The following is a 16,280-nucleotide window of genomic DNA, read 5'->3' as shown; positions in this document are numbered from 1 at the left end:
GATTCCAATAACTGTCAAGAATAAAATTGTTTCACTAATAATTCACAAAATCTGAACCTAGATCATAGTATCAGTGTGAACTTTCTCCTATAAGATATATGCTACAGAGGTTCACCAAAAGAAAAGGTACTACTGACAGGAAGAGGGTATCAGAATTTGGCATATTCAAGTCAATCAGGACTCAGGACCTCATCAGGGGAAGATGGACAAGCAGGTGCCTTAGTTGGCACTGTTTGTGTGTTTGGGTAACATATACCAATCTCACACTATAGACACAGTTCTCAGAAAACTAGTAATTGTTCAAAACATTTCAGATAGCTGAAGGACAGATAGTGCAGTGACATGCACATATCCCCATGAAATAGAAAACCCTCTTTTTCACTGATGGCAGAACTGCATGACGAAGCATGGTGTTCCCATGAACCACACTGCCCAGCAGATCAACCAAGAAGACTTCACCACATTTGATTATATTCTAGTATGGATGAAAGCAATCTGAGAGATCTGAATAGAAAAAAGTAATCAAGTTAAAGACTGTAAAAGTTAAAACTGAATTAGTTGGGAACTATGATCTACAAAAATAAAACTCTACTCCAGGAATGACTCTGATATTGAGGCAGTGTACCAGCAATAACCAGGTGCCGCAGAGTGTTCCTGGAGAAGACCCACTAAGGAGAGGTCCATGCCCTGATGAAGGACAGTAGCTACTCATGCCTATGCAAAGGCTCAGCATTTCTTGTGTCCTGAAGTGTAATATTGTTCCACAGCCCAAGGACCCACCCATTTCTTTAGTTGACTTATTGTTTCTTATCTTTAAAAAAATTGTAAATGGAAAAAAGCTATATTTGGAAAAAGTTAAAAATCTTTGATTCAGAAAATTTGTGGGGAATATTAAATGTTCTTAGCCCAGCTGAATCTCCAATTTCCTTTAATACTAAAAATAGTGGAATTGGGGCTGCGGTTATAGCTTAGTGGTAGAGCATCTGCCTAGCATATTTGAGGCACTGGGTTTGAGCCTCAGCACCATATTACAAATAAAATTAAATAAATAAATGTATAAAAATAGTGGAATAAACAACATATAGAACAACAAAACAGAATATAACGAAAGAAAACATGACTTGATGGCCCAGGTCAACATCTAAGCCCAGTGAGACTTAGATAACCTAGTCCACTTTGTGAGTAAAATTGTGTCGACAGCCCTGTGCTCACCTGTGCAACCTCCCTTATTCTGCCTTCGAGTTCTTTGTTGAGTAACGATAACCCTATTCTCAGAAGCTCATTATAGATTAGAGGTGATTTTAGTGATCAGAAGTGATAATCTAAATTAGATTGGATTTTAATTCACACACTTCTATAGTACACATGGAATTCATCATTAGCACATTTAATATTTCTTGATTCTTGCTTTTTTAGATTATTTCAAGGGAAGTCAGCTTATTTGAACCACTTTGCCCTTGAAAATTTAATTATCCAGAAAAAAAAAACCTTTATGCTGGTTTATCTTATGGACACTTGAGGAATATGTCTGTTTTACATGTTCATGTAACCTAAATGTTAAATACAAATTGGCTTAGGTGGGAAGATTTACTTTTTAAGTACTGGAGATTGAACCAGGTACTTTACCACTGAGTCACATCCCCAATCCATTTTAGTTTTTATTTTGAGTTAGGATCTCACTAAGTTTCTTAGGGCCTCACTAATTTGCTAAGGCTGGCCTCAAACTTGTGATCCTCCTGCCTCAGCCTCCCCAGTTGCTAGGATTAAGGAGTACACCATGTCCAGTGGGAAAAAATAATTTTAAAAGCTGGAAAAGGTTCTCTTATATTGGCTAAAATGTTTATATGTATTTTCATCAGCATTAATAAACTTATAAGCAAATATAGGTAATTTCTGTGCACTTTGAGATAAATAATCTCAAATTCATTTATATGTTTATATCAGGAAAGGCTGTTTTCAAAATAAACTGAGAAACTATAAAAATACAATTAAGATATTTAAAAAATCAATCAGAAAACAAACATAAGCTTCTAAGCTAATATGAGAATCAAAACAATACTACCTGGGTAAGTACTGCTCTAAGCACTTTGTGTGTGTATGGGTATGTGCATATGCTTTAGTTCTCCTAATAAGTTTGGGATAGGTATTATTATTATCCCCATTTTATACCTGCAAAATCTCAATTAGTTAAGAAGTGACAGAACCTGGATTTCAACCCACATATGTCTTCAGAGTCCACACTATTAACCACTGCACTATGACTGAAACTCAACTCACTAGTTCATAAATATTTATGAAATGCTGAAAGGTACACACAATCCCAGATAAAACTCTTGCAACATAAATTCATTCTAGTGGAATAGAGATAGAAAGATACTATATCTAAACTTCTGTATATCAATATATGCTAGGAGCCACAGCAAAGTATTATGATACATGGCACCTTTGGTTGTAAGGTGACGCCAGCTAGCCATTGAGAAGATTTACATTCATATGGAAATTGGACTCCTGCTGTTCACCTTGGCCTGCTACGGAACAGAACTCCTGGAAAGTTCCCATTGGTTGGGGAAGGATGGTAGGAGGGTTTTCCGGGGGAGGTCCGGGGGCCCTGGTTCGGAGAGTCGCGACCACTTGGGTAGACCGGCTGGCTGGCCGGTCGCGTATGGGGTATTGGTGGCATTTTCAAAAATAAAGTTTTGTTCCTGCTTGAGTGGCTCATGATTCTGTGCCCAGCCGGGTTGCGGCAAATATATATTGACTGAAGTTCTCAATTATAGCAGAAAACTAGAAATCCCCAAACTGCTGGGAGAGCTACAAAACCATGTTCAGAAAACCTGTGAGAATAAGGAAGGCTTGGCTCAGATAGCAATCAAATTTAAGACCCAGGACTAGCCTGGAGCTTAGCACTGACACCCCACAATGGGGATGTGACACTACTAATGGCACTGCTGCCCCTGAAAACTGGATGTTGCCACTACTCCCACTGCCACACCAGAATGCATTCTTCCCTCTCACCAGCTCCTGAATGAAAGCGCAGAGTTGGTGGATTGGATTAGCCAAGCCTAGGCTGGAATACTTGCATTCTAGTTGCACAAAGGAGGCCCTGGAAAGTCAGCATTTGGCCTTTTTGGCTTTGGGAGTTGGAGCTGTGCTTTGCTTCCAAGACTTGTGTGGAACCCACTTAGAGGCACAAGGAGATGTATCTACACTCTAGAAAGTCACTTTTAAAAGGTAAAGCATTTATACATAGGCTTCTTGAATGTATTTCTATTTTAAGCTTTTACTAATCCTTAAAGATATTAAAGACCAAAAGTTTACCTCTCTATTTATTAACTAGATCTTCTTACTGTCCTAAAATTATTTCTTTCAAGAAGCTATTGATGTTAATATCCCCAGGCTTAATGGGTGGGTGTGTGGGAGAGGAAGGTTCATGTGTGCTCACTTAACATGTTGACACCAAAGCTGTTTCAAAAACATTTAAAGGTTAAAATACAATTTGCATCTCTTTAATGTAATTCTATACTTATATAAGTTATTAAAATTACTACAGAATATTCCCATAAGTGTAGCTAACCAACTTCTAATGTTAATGTCTACCAAAACTGCAAGACAAGTAATGAAAATGAAGGAAATTAACACTGATAGAATTCTATTAACAAATGCATAAACTTATTCCAATCTCAAAAGTTTCTCCACTAATGTGCTTCTTCTGCTTCAGACTGAATCTAGACCACACTACCTTTAGTTGTCATGTCTGCCTAGTGACCTTCAATCTGGGAAGTTTAGGACTCTGACAAGTGTAACGAGTACCAGATGGTTTGTTTTACAGACTATTTCTCAAGTTGGACTTGTTTGATGCTTTCTCTTTGTTAGGGTGAGATTATACATTTAGCAAGAATGTAAGAGAGGTAATGGTATACCTTCTCATGCACAGGAGGAACCATGTGATGTCAATATGTCCTATTATAGGCAACATCTAGTCACTTGGTTATGCTGGTGTCTGCCAAGTTTCTTGAGTGTAATGTTACCAATTCTTCCTTTGTTGCTGATAAATATCTTGTGAGAAAATACCTTGAGACTATATAAACACCCTGTTTCTCATCATGCCTTTGCCTAACAAATTTGAGCATTCATCAATGATTCTTGACTGAATGATGATTACTGTAAAGTTTGTGTCACAGTGATTTTTCTATTTCTATCATTCTGTCTATAATTATTAATTGGAATTCTATTATAAGTAAGAGTTGTTTCTTCTCTTTAGATAATTTACATTAGTATTTGTTCATGGAAATTTAATTTATCCTAGGGGTATAGTTCATAGACTTATCACCATTGAGAGCTCTTGAAAGTGGTTCCTCTGTCCTTTTGACACATCCCCATCATTTTTCAAATCTACTTTAATTTTATTTTGATTGACTATTAGCATTGGGGAAATATATTCCAGAGTGAACTCTATCAGACTTAATTCCTTTATTAATTATCTCTGCAGAACAAATAAACCATTTCTAGTCTTATTCCCTTTTCATTTTGATTTTACTGAATTTTTTCTCATTGAGATTTATTCTTCCATTTAAATACACTGAGAATTTCTTTGTGTGTGTGTGGCCACAGCTCTATCATATCCACTTCTGTGGGTTCAAATATTATAAATTTTGAGATAACTACTTGTACCGGGAGGTAAAGTTTTAAAGGTCATTTAGCCCCACTCATTTTACAAAACTGTAGACTAAGACATGGAGAACTCAATTTACTAGAAACAGCTACATTTGAAGTACCAGTGGCACAAGAGCTGGTTCAGTGCCCTTCCCCTAAACTACACTGTTGTGTCCTCTCCCACCCCTATCAAAACTAGTCCACAGACACTGTGAGAAATCAGTCTCTAATGAGGTATGCATCCAAAACTAAACCTCATCCAAAGTTGACTACAGCTGGATGGAAGCTAGTGAAGATCATAGTTCAACCTGGGCCAGAGGTGCAAAGCAAAGTGGCAATACGAACACAGGAGGCACAGTGTCAAAATATGCAAATTCAAATCAGCAAAAAAAAGGAAATTAGGTCAATACATCTTAAGTTTTCCATGCTCCCTCCACTTTGCACAGGCAAATCTCCTACCTTGACAGGAGGCCTGGATCTCCATTTATTCTTTAAGTCACTTATCCCCCACTTCTCAAATATAAAACTTATCGAATCACATCACAGGTCTCCTATCTATCTCTTTAGCCCATTCTATGGTCTCTCTTCTCAGTCCTTATACTTGGTTGGGTTCTCATCACCTCTTATTTGGGACTAGACTCACATGTACCTCTTAACTTATCCCTGCCTCTTGCCTTAATTTCCTCTAATCTATCTTCCATATGGACAACAAAATAATTCTTAAAAAAAAAAAACAAAAGTATTCTTAATTTATCAACATAAAAATAATACTACTCTTGCTTAACACCAGTTATTAAAAGTGGAAAAAATAGGCTTCCTTCTCAACATTCATCCCATTCAAAGGCACCATGAGTGGGAGGGAAAATCACTATGTGGGGCAAAAATAGAGATCTGTTTGAAAAAACACAATCTATCCCTTGCTTTTGTGACACACAGAATACAGAAAGTAAAGCTTGACAGAGTCTTTCAGACAATTGGAAATCACAAAATATACTAATTTTTAAAATGTTGAAAAAAGCTCCCATATAGTACAACATTGAATATACACAGATGCAGCTCTGTGCAAAATGCTTCTCAACCTTCGCTGAGGTTGCATCCCAATAAACCTACCACAAGTTGAAAATATTTTAAATAAAAATGCAGTCAATATGGCTAATCTACCAGACTTCATCATTTAGCAACACAGTACCCTGTAGAGCATGGCTTGTTTACCCTGGTGACCACATGGGTAACCAATTCAATAGCTCGTGAGAGAATCATATCACAAAACACATATCATTAGCTCAAGAAAAGATCAAAATCCCAAGTTCAAAGTATGGTTTCTGAATGTATACCATTTTCATACCGAACAGAAAAATTTTAAGTCAAATAATGATCATGAGTCAGGCACCATCTGTACAATTCAAGTTTCTACCCAGAGGGCTACTTTCTAAGAATGCGGATATAGGAATAAAATGGAGAAATTTTTTTTGGCTTACTATATTTTGTCTAACAAAAGTATTCTTAATTTATCAACATAAAAATAATAACTACTGTGTATCCTCCTATAAATTCAAACTGTAATTCAGTGAAATGTCTAAAACATCATTTTCCTCTTTGAGACACACATTTTATGTGTGGGAAAACATTCAAGGCCCATCCAAGTATCTTTAGTATCTCCATATGTTTTAACTCAGAGGATTTGGAAAGCTTGCTGTGCTACTAAATGGTTTATAGGCAAAACTTCCTAGGTTTAAAAATAAAAATAGAAAAACTTCATCTGGCTACTAGATCTAGTCAGTGACAAAAAAATCCATTTAAGTTATGGCCACTTAAGCTTAGTAAAATATCTTTATGCTATTTCTGTAATCTTGATTCACTATCTCAGTAATAAAATATATAACACACAAATATAGTACAGGATAAATTATCTCCTATAATATATGTAGACTTGTCATTCTATTTTCCTTAAAGGAATAATACAAAAATTGGAAGTACTTTAAGTGATAGCACTTGGAAATACAGCTAAAGGGAAAAGACTCTGGTCACTCCTTGCCTGAGTACTTGAGTTTGAACTGATCTTTCTTCTTTAATCATTATTCTATTTTAATTCTCCTTAACTTTTACTACTTTTTACTATATTCTTTCCCTTCCTTTTCTGTATCTAATCCCTGTTCACCTGGTCCTCAGTGGGCTGGCAGAGAAAAAGTAGGATTTTTCTGTGTATACCAGATCCTCTACCAGATAATGTTGTTCTTGATAATACACACTTCTGGTTTTTGATCAACCTCTAAAGGGAAATGAGTCCTCAGACTCTCCCTTGCTGGCAGGGTCTTCAGTTGAAGCAGATAAAGGGATCCTACAAAAGGGTCCAGAGATCATGATTGAAAATATAGGCTCTGGAGCCAGACAACCTGGAGAGAAATCCCAGACCTACCCACCTCTTACTATGGTACCTTTAGGTAAATTACACAATCTCAGTTCATTTAAAACAGGGATAAGAATACCAACTTCACAGAGCTGAATAATAAACAAATACACTGAAAATATTTAGAATAATTCCCACTAAACAATAGATGGGCAATGTTAAGTGCTACTATAATAATTATTACAACTACTATAACTAATATTACTATCATCACTGCCATTTCTAACGTTGAGGTAGATAGCACTGGGAAGGCTGTTGAGTTCTCTTGTCAAGCTCTGTGTCACATTAGAATAGAGACTATAAACGTGAATGACTGAATGTACACTTGTTGATCTTCAACTAAGTACCAAGCATTATTCTGTGCACTTTTGCAAAGTTTATTTTATTTGATCCTTATAAGAAGGTGGAGATGAAGCTTATTATTTGGGTGATGAAACTGAGGTTAGTGAGGCAAAATATTCTGTTTATCACATCAGAGCTACTGGGAAATTTGACAAAGAGATAAGCTACACTGTGTAAGTCTAGTCTGTTCATAATATTAGATAATATTAATAGTTTTTATTTTAAAAAAACTACAAGTTCCAAACAAGTTAAATTCAACATTTTGAACACTTGTCTATTAACTGTTACCAGTTTTAGTGTTAATTATACATAAATTCATTTTCACAAAAAAGATTTATATTACTTGAAAGTAGTAGCTGTATCTTTAAAATTCTCAATGCATTTAATTTGTTGTTTGGTAAATACTTGATTTTTTTAAATAATCAAGAATAACAATGAAAACTGCAATCACCCATGCCTAGCAGAACACACACTGTGAATCCTAGGGATGCAATTAAAGAAGATCCAGGGATAGAAGTGCAATCCCTTTAATACTAACATAAAGAAAAGGATGAGTTCATATGTACCATGAGATAGTTTAGATGATACAGATCACAGTATTAAATAGCAGTGAATTTCACAGTGAAAAGGATTGTGTTTTTTTTTAAATCACCTCTAATTCTTCTGAGTATACAAAGCAGAATGTCTTGATTTAGTGCTACTTTGTTTTAAAACCTGCATATAACACTTGCTAATATCCCCTTTTAAAAATGAAAAATCTCAGACACAGAACACTGACAGTAGTATCAAGCTGGTATTTGTAATTACTTTGTTCTTCATGCATTTTTCAAAATTGCTACATTCTATGTTACACTTGTTATTATTACAATGTTTCCTGTAGGAATAAGAGGATAAGGAATGATTACTATATAGGTATGGGTGCTTCTAAAGGTTCTTGAAACAGTTTGAAACAAGAGAAAGCTGCTGTACTTCAAATGGTTAATTTTATGTTAATTGAATTATGTTAATTGAATTTCACCTCAATTTTTTAAAGTATTTAAATTTTTAAATAAATCAATTTTTAACAATGAAGTAAGCAATAAGGTGATATATACATATGGCAAGAATTATGAAAGCAGTATGCATACAATGAACTTTGGGAAACATACTAAGAGCAACTGAACTAGATTGGTACAGGTGACATTCCTGGGGGTGATCTACAGGAAGCTGATGGGTAGAGCCTGCAAACTAATTTTGGTAGCTTTTCAAGACATCATGCACCTACCACATTCTAACTACAGTTGATTTCTAGTGGCATACCAGATGTGTTCAAGGGCTTGAGCAAAAATCCCAAGGCAGGAAAAATATCATTTGCATCCATCTGTTTCTTGTTCTGAATACCTGTGTTCCTCTTCCTCTCCCTCAGCATTCAAGTGTCTTCAGTATTGATTTTCTTAGTTCATTAATGTCCAGTTTCTTCTGTCTGATTCTTCATCCCAAGTTCTTAGGTTGTTTTGTTTGGTAGGACTAGGGACTAACCCATAGGTACTCTATCACATCCTCAGGCCTTTTATTTTATTTTATTTTATTAATTAATTAATTTATTTTTTGAGACAGAGCCTTACTAGTTGCCCAGGCTAGACTCAAACTTGCAAACCTCCTGCCCCAGCCTCCTGAGTGGCTGGGCTTATAGGCAAGTGCTATCACTACCAGCCCAACTTCTGTTTTCTGAGTGTAGTCTTCAGCTATGATAGAAAGGATTAACATCAGTCCTTCCTACTTCATAAGGCTGCTGGAAGAGATTGTACTTTGGGGCTATGCTTTAGAAGTGTTACTCTAATTCATTGGTGGGTCATAAAATCAATTCAATAAATTATAATTGACACTTTACAATGGAATAGAGCAGATTGAAAAATATCAGAGTATATTTTACATGTCAACATTAGAAATTGTTATGGTAAACTTCAGGGTTCTTTTTGCATTTTTAGTGCTGGGTTTGAACATATCTCTCATTATAAGCACAGCTCTACTATTGATCATTCCATTCCCACTGTTTTCACTTTTATATATCTAAATCTGTGCAAAGACTAATATAGAGCTGATCACAATGAAAAATGTCATTTTCTGTGGTTAAAAAAAAAACCTTTGCAAGTAAGTCCTTTCTCTCTGTTATATTTTCAGATGGAAAGAACATAACAACTATTTTCAAAATTTAAAAAAAATGGGGTAGGGGGGCAGTCACTATATGAAGAATACAGTGGTTGGCTCCCAGCCACTTGCACCAGAAAAATAATTCCTAAATAATTCCAGGAAAATAAATACTACAAATATTTTGAAGCGATGAAGTTTGACAGAATAATGTAATGCCCTTTGAGTCTAACAAAATATAAATAAAAGCTTCTGACATTTTTTAAGAAATGTGGTAGGGTTGGGGATATAGCTCAGTTGGTAGAGTGTTTGCCTCACATGCACAAGGTCCTGGGTTCAATCCCCAGTAACCCCCCATACCCACCCTACACACACATATGGTAAATTAAAAGACTTGGGTAATTAGTAGACAGAAACTAAGCAAAACAAAACATGGAGAACTCACTGTAGCACCAAGAGTTGGGAACTAAATTATCACTGGTTGCATCACTTTTCCAGTTGCAATGAATCAAAGAATAGGTTAAAATAGAATGCACACAGACCAGAGAACTGTTTTACATTTTGGCTCAGACTTCACTTTCTGTATATAAAAACCCTACTAGTGGTTCTCTTAAATGAACATTTAACATTTACTATTTTGTTTATAATGGTTAAAACAGTAATGTTTGGCCTCATCAGCTTACAAAAATAAATCATAGCTGTCCTGAAGCTGAGAAACATGGTTTAGGAAATACCTCTACTAGAGAGAGGCATCCCTTATATAGGCTTTCTAGAGATGATAGTCATCCTGCAGAGAGTCTGACCATTTTAGACGACATAACAGCCTAATCTAGAAAACTGCAGAGAAGACTTCACTCATGTTTTGTAAGATGCCAAGTCTTTTCTTTATCACTTAAAGATTAGGGAGCATTTACTCCATGTTGCACACTGATAGAAAGACACTAATAAAAATAAAATTAACAGTTCAAAATTAGCTAAAATAGCACAAAATAAAAACAGATTTCCCTGTTTCATGCACTCCAAATGCTCAACTCCCCCAAAGTTTATTTATTATTATAAAATTAGCCACTATGACAGGGGGTAAACAAACGTGTTCTGGGAATTAATTTCCAAATCAAATTCTCTATGTTATACCAATATACAACTCTCTAAAAAGACATAATTTACTATGAAAAAAAATGAGCTTTACATTAAATATCCATTTGTCAACTTTAGGTTAAAAAATTATTCAGAATCTAAACATCACCTCCACCACCATCCTAAGAAATTACCTGGATTAAAGTTTGAAATTGCCCTAACCAATCTCCCTGCTTCTGCCTTCCTTTATGTATAGCCATTCTATAGACAGAGTGACCAAAATGACTACTTTCTAAATGTAACTTGGATATTGTCATTCCTCTACTCAAATCTCTCCATGGCTTCCCACAGACCTCAGAAGACTATCCAACATCCTTTTAATACCACACAAGGCCCTATTTGATCTGATAGCTTCCCATCCCAATCTGTGAGAATAACTGAGAATGCTTGGCTCAGCTCCTCACATTTCCTTCTAAGGTGTGAGGAGCTTCTAGAGAGCAATTCTCCTCTGCTCCTCCCCATCCCATCTTCCTGGGCAGCCGTGACCAGGGCCAGACAGGATGGGCAGATCTGTCCCATCCCAGGACCTGCTCAGGGTGTACTTCTGGCTTTCCTCCTCCTCCTCCACCTGGCCTTTGTCTATCATACTTTAGTGACTAGTCTTATTTCCTACTCTGTTTAGAATCCAGGTAGGGAGGAGGGGTGTTAATAACAAGGGTTAACTAAAACCTAAAACATTGAAACACATATGTGCAAGGCTTGCACATCTTATAGTTGGGTACAGAAAATAATCTAGAAATTCTCATCTCTGGATGACGTAGGTATAGGTGACTTATTCTTTCCTATGCTTTTCTATTTCTAGATGAATTACTTTCTAGATGCGTTACTTTGGCAATCAGAAAAAAGTAGGCAAGATTAAATTTCTCTGAGGCCATTAAATAGAACAAAGCTTGGGGCCATATTTCAGAGGAATTCATATGTCTTGGATACATAGTCTACTGAAATGAAGACAGAAATCTCAAATGACTGTCTCTAATTATGATTACACACATGCAGATAAAAAGCCTTACCTTCCCAAATCCGCCGATACCAACCTGTGTGGTACTCAGGCTCACAGTAGGCCTGGGTTCATCCCTCTACCAGCAAACATCCGTAGGAGCCCAGCCTCTGGCACAGGACCACCCCTTCTGACCAGCTGACTACCACAGGAGGTCAGGCCCAGCCCAGATCCACCCACACCAACTTGCATGGGACCCAGGTCCAAGTTAGGTCCAAGCTCGCTGCCCCCACACCTGTGAGCTACATATCAGAGCAGGCATCCTAAAGAGAGTGTGAGATGCATCCTTTCAGCCCCATCTTTGTAAGACACTGCATCCATCTTGGGGCATCTCAACTATGATTTTGAGTTACTTCAGCGATTGCCACCACTATCTTTAGTTGCAGTAGCATACACTGAGGGACACCATCAGGGTCTCAAAGCCCAACATCAAGGTGAATACAGACAATCTACATGGGTACTACAACAATATAGGCTAGAAACTATAATATCTCAGATCCACACTGCAAGAAAGGAAGACACATAGACAACATGGAAAACCAAGGGAGGAAAGTGCCCCAAACAAACCAGGATACTATAATAACAAAACCCATGGACAGTGAAGTTGATGAAATGTCAGACAAGGAATTCAGAAGGTTCATAATTAAAATGATCTATAAATTAAAGAATGACCTAAATGAGCAAATACAGACAAAACTTGATCACTCCAACAATGAGATAAGAGAGCAAATATAGGTAACAAAGAACTACTTCAAGAGAGAGAGACTCTAAAAAAAAAACAGTCAGAAATCTGTGAAATGAAGGATACAATAAACCAAATTAAAAAATGGAAAGCATAACCAACAGATTAGATCACTTGGAAGAAAGAACGTAAGATAACGAAGACAATGTATACAATCTGGAAAATAAAGTTATCACCCAGTGAAGATACCAAGAAACCATGAACAGAATATCCAAAAATTATGGGACAGCATCAAAAGACCAAATCTAAGAGTTATTGGAATAGAGGAAGGCATAGAGTTTCAAACCAAAGAATGCACAATGTCTTCAATGAGATAATATCATAAAATTTCTCAAGCATGAAGAATGAATTGGAAAACCAAATACAGGAGGCTTTCAGGACACTAAATGTACAAAATCACAACAGATCTACACCAAGGCACATTACAATGAAAATGCCTAGCATACAGAATAAGTATAGAATCTTAAAAGCCAGAAGAGAGAGGAATCAGATCACATATAGGGGGAGACCAATTCGTATCTCAGTAGATTTTTCAACCCAGACCCTCAAAGCCAGGAGATCATGAAACAACATACACCAAGCTCTGAAAGAAAATGGATGCCAACCAAGAATCTTAAATCCAGCAAAATTAAGCTTTAGATTTGATGATGAAATAAAAATCTTCCATGATAAACAAAAATTAAAAGAATTTACAACTGAAAGCTTGCACTACAGAACATCTTCAGTAAAATATTTCATGAAGAGGAAATGAAAAAAATGATGAAAATCAGCAGATGGAGGGATTACACTACAGGAAAGTCTAATCAGAAGAGAAACCAAGTCACGCTAAATACCAAAAATAAACAAAATGGCTGCAAATACAAGTCATGTCTCAATAATAACCCTGAATATTAATGCCTAAACTCACCAATCAAAAGACATAGACTAGCAGATTGGAACAACAACAAAAAAGACCCAACAATATGCTACCTCCAAGAGACTCATCTCACAGGAAAAGACATCCACAGACTGAAGGTGAAGGGGTTGGGAAAAATCATACCACTCACATGGACTGCAGAAGCAAGCAGGGGTTTCTATCCTCATATCAAATAAAGTAGACTTCAAACTAAAGTAAATCAAAAAGGAAAAGAAGGACACTACATACTGCTCAAGGGAACAATACATCAACAAGATTTAACAATTACAAATATATATACCCCAAACAATGGAGCGACTATGTTCATCAAACAAACTCCTCTCAAGTTCAAGAGTCAAATAGACCACAACAAAAATAATTTTGGGTGACTTTAACACAACTCTTTCATCACTGGATAGATCTTCCAATCAAAAGCTGAACAAAGACACTATAGAACTAGATAATGCAATCAATAACTTAGACTTAACTGACATATATAGAATATTTCATCCTTCAATGAGAGAATACATCTCCTTCTCAGCAGCACATGGATCCTTCTCTAAAATAGACCATATATAATGCCACAAAGCATTCTATCAGACCATAATGGAATGAAATTAGAAATCAAGATAAAGTAAGGAATAAAATCTACTCCAAAAACTGAAGTCTAAATAATAAGCTACTGAATAAATAATGGGTTGCAGAAGACATCAAGGAGGAGACTAAAAATTTTTAGAAGTGAATGAGAACACAGATACAACATATCGAAATCTCTGGGACACTATGAAAGTGGTTCTAAGAGGAAAGTTCATTGCATGGAGATCATTCCTTAAAAGAAGAAAAAGTCAACAAATAAATGACTTAACATTACATCTCAAGTCCCTAGAAAAAGAATAACAAATCAACACCAAAAGCAGTAGAAGACAGAAAATAATTAAAATCAGAGCTGAAATCAGTGAAATTGAAACAACTGAAAAACTGACAGAACAAAAAATTTGTTCTTTGAAAAACTAAATAAAATTGACAGACGCTTAGCCATGCGAACAAAGAGAAGTAGAGAGAAAACTCAAATTACTAACATATGTGATAAAAAAGGAAATATCATGACAGACACTACAAGAAATACAGAAGAAATTATTTTGAAAACTTGTACTCCAATAAAACAGAAAATATCAAAAACAATGACAAATTTCTAGAGTCAAATAATTTGCCCAAATTGAATCAGGATGAAATACACAAATTAAACATATCACTTTCAATCGTTTAAACAGAAGACACAATCAGAAGTTTACAAACCAAGAAAAGCCCAGGACCAGATAAATACACAGCCGAGTTCTACAAGACCTTTAAAGAAGAACTAATACCAATACTCTTCAATTTCTTTTAGGAAATAGAAAAAGAGGAAGCACTTCCAAACTCATTCTATGAAGCCAATATCACCCTAATTCCAAAACCAGACAAAGACACATCAAAGAAATAAAACTTTAGACCAATATCTCTAATGAACATAGATGCAAAAATTCTCAGTAAATTTCTGGCAAATTGAATAAAAAAAAACATATCAAAAGATTGTGCACCACGATCAAGTGGGATTCTTCCCAGGAATGCAAGGTTGGTTCAACATATGGAAATCAATAAATGTAATTCATCACATCAATAGACTTAAAGATAGGAATCATATGATCATCTCAATAAATGCAGAAAAAAGCATTTGACAAAATACACCACCCCTTTATGTTCAAAACATTAGAAAAATTAGGGGTAACAGGAACATATATGTATGCTAAGCTCCAGGCCAACATCATTCTAAATGGAGAAAAATTGAAAGCATTCCCTCTAAAAACTGGAACAAGACAGGGATGCCCTCTTTCACCACTACTATTTAAAATAGTTCTTGACACACTGGCCAGAGAAATTGGACAGGGAATAAATTAAAGGGGTACACATAGGAAAAGAAGAACTCAAATGGGCACTATTTGCTGATGACACGATTCTATACCTAGAAGACCCTAAAAGTTCCATCAAAAAACTTCTAGAACTAGTAACTAAATTCAGCAATGTAGCAGGATATAAAATCAATACCCATAAATCAAAGACATTTCTGTATATCAGTGACAAATCCTCAGAAAAGGAAAGGAGGAAAACTACCACATTTACAATAGCCTCAAAAAAAAAAAAAAAAAAAACCCTTGGGAATCAACTTAATGAAAGATCTATACAATTAAAATTACAGAACCCTAAAAAAAAAAAGAAGTCAAAGAAGACCTTAGAAGATAGAAAGATCTACCTTGTTCTTGTATATATAGGCAGAATTAATATTATCAAAATGACCACACTTCCAAAAGCACTGTACAGATTTAATGCAATTCTGATCAAAATCCCAATGGCGTTCCTCATATAAATAGAAAAAGCATTCATGAAATTCATCTGGAAAAATAGGAGACCCAGAATAGCTAAAGTAATCCTTAGCAGGAAGAGTGAAGCAGGTGGCATCACTACACCAGACCTTAAACTATACTATAGAGCAATAATAACAAAAACAGCATGGTATTGGCACCAAAATAGACTGGTAGACCAATGTTACAGAAAAGAGGACACATAGACAAACCCACATAAATACAATTATCTCATACTAGACAAATGCATCAAAAACATGCGTTGGAGAAAAGATAGTCTCTTCAACAAATGGTCCTTGGAAAACTGGAAATCCATATGCAACAAAATGAAATTAAATCCCTATCTCTCACCATCCACAAAACTCAACTCAACATGGATCAAGAACCTAGGAAAAAAACCAGAGACCCTGTGTCTAATAGAAGAAAAAGTAGGCCCTAATTTCCATCATGTGGGATTAGGTCCCAACTTCCTTAATAAGGCTCCTTTGAAACAACAATTAAAATCAAGAATCAATAAATGGGATGGATTCAAACTAAGAAGTTTCTTCTCAGCAAAAGAAACAATCTGTGAGGTGAACAGAGAG

The 16,280-nt window shown here is 35.8% G+C and overlaps 1 protein-coding gene, 1 non-coding gene and 1 pseudogene across 4 annotated transcripts in view; 2 read left to right on the top strand and 1 right to left on the bottom strand.

Moving 5' to 3' along the window:
- Wdr70 (WD repeat domain 70) overlaps nt 1-16,280 on the bottom strand; it is a 279,175-nt gene that overhangs the window by 76,346 nt on the left and 186,549 nt on the right. The gene's annotated exons all lie outside the window — the stretch shown is intronic.
- Nucleotides 203-672, top strand: LOC110598172 (low molecular weight phosphotyrosine protein phosphatase pseudogene; annotated as a pseudogene).
- On the top strand, nt 9,812-9,884 carry Trnav-cac (transfer RNA valine (anticodon CAC)). The gene has a single exon. It is a non-coding gene; the product is annotated as a tRNA-Val (tRNA).

This window comes from Ictidomys tridecemlineatus, chromosome 1 (genome assembly GCF_052094955.1).
Source record: "Ictidomys tridecemlineatus isolate mIctTri1 chromosome 1, mIctTri1.hap1, whole genome shotgun sequence".
NCBI classification, from domain to species: Eukaryota; Metazoa; Chordata; class Mammalia; order Rodentia; family Sciuridae; genus Ictidomys; species Ictidomys tridecemlineatus.
Note: the sequence above shows the minus strand (reverse complement) of the source record. Positions and strands in the feature narration are given on the sequence as shown.